A 4309-nucleotide genomic window follows, 5' to 3' on the forward strand; every position below is an offset into this window, starting at 1 on the left:
GCAACTGTGACAATGACCAAACAGTTGCCTACCAAAGCTGGCAAAACAACTGCAATTTCTAAATCCAAATCAAATAAAACCCCCTCTGGTATCTCTCAAAAGGTACCAGTTGAAAAATCTACCAAAGCCAAAGAGGGGAGTGTGAAGGAGGGTAAGATAGGTGAGGGAAGGGGTGAACATCAAAGAAACCCCAAGGATAAGGTTGGAGAGTTGAGTGAATCCCAGCCTAGCCACACTGCAGTTTCCCAACAAACTGCAGTGCTTAAAAAGGACAAAAGCTCACTTCTAGCTGCATCCTCCCAAAAGGATGTGGCTATTGAACAAAGCTCTCATCCAAGAGCACAGGCCAAAAGGGTTAGGGACACAAGCTCACCCCAAACTTATACCAGAAAGAAGAAATCCAAAACAACTGGGGATGCACAGGGCACACACTTAGTGCAAACTGGTGCTAAAGACACAGTCCCTGCACCTTCTCAAATTCAGATTGATGTGACTCCAATAAATATGGAGTCACAGCCAAAATCTCTCATTATAGAAGCCACTGAAACACCATACTCACCAACTAACTCACTGGAAGTGGACATGATAAACACTTCAATTCCTGATTCCCCTTCTTTAACTCTGTTGGGGAAGCCAAAATCTAGTGCAAGTGAGCATCATCTTTTAGATGATTTGTTGGCTCACTTTCCAATTCTTTCAGATTCTATTGTGACATCTGTGCCTCAAATAACTTCAATTAACACAGAGTCAATAATAGTTTCTCTTCCCACCTCATTCATTTCTACTCTCTCGATGGATATTGCTCATCCGTCGAGTAGTGATTGTATCCCGACGGATAAGCTTTACAGCAGTTATCCGTCGGATAGCTTTACCACTCACCCGACGGATACCACTTATCCGTCGAGTGTCTCTGCACAACTTCAAACTTCAATAATTTCAAGTGCAGAAGATTTAGTGGTAATACAATCACTCTTAGGACTGAGAGAGGAGAGTGCATTGGGTGAGAGGCTGGGTTGCTCCCAGGCAAAAGGAGAGGAAAAGAGTGAATCTCAGCAATCCATTCATTCAGGATTGGCAAAAGTGAGTGAGAGGAGTCCCACCTTAGTAGGTGAAGGTGAGGGTATGAGGGTGGGGAGCCAGGGTGAGACCCTGATGTAACAAAAGAGAGAATATGAGAGAAAGGAGGTACTGGAGAAATAAGGATGGAACCAGCCATTGCTAGTGAGTCAATGATTGTGGATGATGCTGAAAAGGAAAGACAATTTCAGCAACATTACAAAGCTGTAATTGATAACATTTCCTTGGATGTTGACACTTTTACTCACCCTGTTTCAGCCTATCAATTGTTGGCTGCTCAGGGCAATGTGGAGGCAGAGCAGACTTTGAATTTAGTGCACACCACAGAATCTATTCAAAGAGATAAAGTTGTTGTGACCAGAATGCCTTCTCAAGCTGGAGAGCCATCTGAAGAATTTGGAGTAAATTCTGATGATGATGACTCTGGTTCTTTGAATGGAAGCATGAACTTAGGGGGAGCTGAAGGCCCAAGTTCTGCTTTAAGTTTACCTGAATGGGCATGGGCAAAGGAATCTACACCAGGACAATTTGAGGTGTCTTTGGTCAAACAAGTAATAGCTATTCAACAGGCCCTTCAGGAAATTTCAGATGCTGGTACCAAGGCTGTCCTTCAAGCTCACCTGGACTCTCTACATCTAATGAAGATCCAGCACTTAAGACAGAATCTCAGTGTGGATGAATTGAAAAGGGATATAGCTGACTTGAAGACCTATAACTCTGAGAAGCTAGATTCAGTAATGCCATATGGTACCATGCAAGATCTATTACTGAGATTAAGGAGAGAATCAGATTCTGACAAGAAGATAGCCAAGTTGGAGAACAGAGTTCAAGTTATTGAGAATTCAGTGGCTCTACTTCTTCAAAATCAACAGACTCAGACAAATCTTCTTATGCAACTGGCTAAAGCAGAAGGCCTAACTCCTCCACTTGATGATAACAAAAAGGGGGAGAGAGAATCAAGTAAGGGGGGGAAAGGATCAACTGAGGGGGAGAAACTTCTAGTTCAAATCAACAAAGTAATTATACCTTCAATTACTATCTCCAAGCCACCAGTTGCAGATGGTATAGATCTTATCAATGCAGCAGCATAAAATTTGAAAGATGCTGATAAAGGAAAGTTGACTCTGATCAACTGGAAAAAGATTGATGAGGATATACAGAAAAGGTTTGAATTAGTCAAGGAACCAGTTCAGTCAGCCATCCATCACTCTCATGTCAAGCCAATCAGTGTGAATGAGATGAGCATGAACTATCTGGAGAAAGGACAATCTTCATGCATCAAGACTACAAAGGTTGAGATAATTCTTAAACCAAGGGCAAACTATCCAAAGTCATCTTTGAAGAACCCTATGGATACTGTGTATGAGACACCCAAGCCTAATAAAAAGAAGCTTCTGTCAAGATCTATTGTCTTCTACAAAGATCCAGCTGATTCAGCCTCAAGAAAGAGAATTGCAAAGATATTCAGAAATGGGAAGGAAATTTGTGTGGTAGCTGGACATCCACAATTTGCTCATGCAAAGAAAGAAGAAAAAGCCAGATTGAAGCAGGAAAAGAGGCAAGCTGCTCTAGATGCAAAGAAGTCTAAACAAAAGAAAGAACAGTTTGCTATCTTGGCCAAGCTACAGGCTGTGAATTCTTCTCAACAAATTCCCTCTCAACCATCTCAAGCTACTGAATCAAATAAGAAGATTGAAGAATAGAAGAAATCCCCAAGAAAGAAAGAACTGGCTAAAAGAACAAAAATGAAATTGGATGTTGTTGATAAAGAATTGGAAGATCAATTTCCTAAGGAATCCACTCAAGCTAAAACTCAATCATCAAAGCCCTCTGTGGTATTTGAAGATATAAGGGTGGTGGACCCCTACAGGAACATACATGGAGAGCCTATTGTGCCAAAGGATGAGTCAATAGAGTGGGATAAATTACCAATTCCTGACTTCAACTTGCCAATTCTTACTAAGCCAAGAAGGACAAATTCAAGGGCAGTCAAGAAAGTGAAGTTGTCACCTCTCAAATCCAAGTCAGTAGTCAAAGCTCAACCCAAGGTCAACAAGGGAGACTACTTGTACTTTTGTGACATCAAAGAATTCACAGACCTAAACCTTTATCTGGAGGAGCTGGATGAGGTAAGGGCAATTGATGCATACAGAAACCTACCTGAAAGGTTGGTGTTCAAGTACAAAGGAGGAAGGGAGATTCAGTGGCCTCTTCACAGGATACTTCAAGAAAGCCAAGCTGTGTTGATCAAAGTCTATTCATCCTTCAAGAAAAACCTTGGGTTCAATGTAACTGCAAGAATATTAGTATTGAAAAAATTTGAAGAGCTAAGGAGTGTTAGAGCCAAGGATGCACTTCCCAAGACTCTTATCATCCCATACACAGGGAAAAGAGTGCATCTAAGGCCCTACTGGTTGATGGAATTCATGGATGACAAGGGTGTGAGAAGATTCTTCAGATTAGAAGACCAATTGAGTATCTCTAGCAATGAGACTCTCTTGGAGATGCAAGAAATGTTAGATCTCTCAGAATCCGATGAATTAGAATTCCACAGGCAGCTCCAGAATCAAATTGAAGAAAACAACAGAAAGCTTGGAAGAAGATCCAGACCTTCAAGAAACTAGAAAAATCTGCTCAGGCTAGAGGAGCATCTTGAACTGACTGTGAGCCAAACCTTGTACATTTTGTTTAAATTGAAGCACTTTCAGTTTTATCTACTTATCTTTAAAGATATATATTAAGGATGTTTTGTAATCATCAAGTGTCTCTTAATTTATGGGTACAATTCCAGTAGACATAAATTGGGGGAGATTGTTGTGAATATGTTGTGTACTTGATGATCACTTAAACAAAATATCTAAGTAGATTTTACTTAGTGAAATAATGTAGCACTCTACGGATAAGAGTTTTAGTCCCGACGGATAACTCATTATAGTCCCGACGGATGATTAACTTATTATCCATCGAGTAAGTACCTTATGTAATAATAAGTTTATAGCACAGTGATGTATGCACCTTTGTATAGAATCTGTAGTAGCATATAAGTCATGTTGACTTTAACTAGATATGCAGAATAGGTTGATTAACTATACATAAGCAATGTCTTGTAATTCTGTATAAGTGAAATGAAGTCAAGTGCCAAAATAGCTACCGACGGATGATTAACAAAGCTTCGACGGATGATCAAATGACTAACAACGGATGTTTAACATAGCAGTCGACGGATGATCAA

This window comes from Apium graveolens, chromosome 6 (assembly GCF_009905375.1).
Source record: "Apium graveolens cultivar Ventura chromosome 6, ASM990537v1, whole genome shotgun sequence".
NCBI classification, from domain to species: Eukaryota; Viridiplantae; Streptophyta; class Magnoliopsida; order Apiales; family Apiaceae; genus Apium; species Apium graveolens.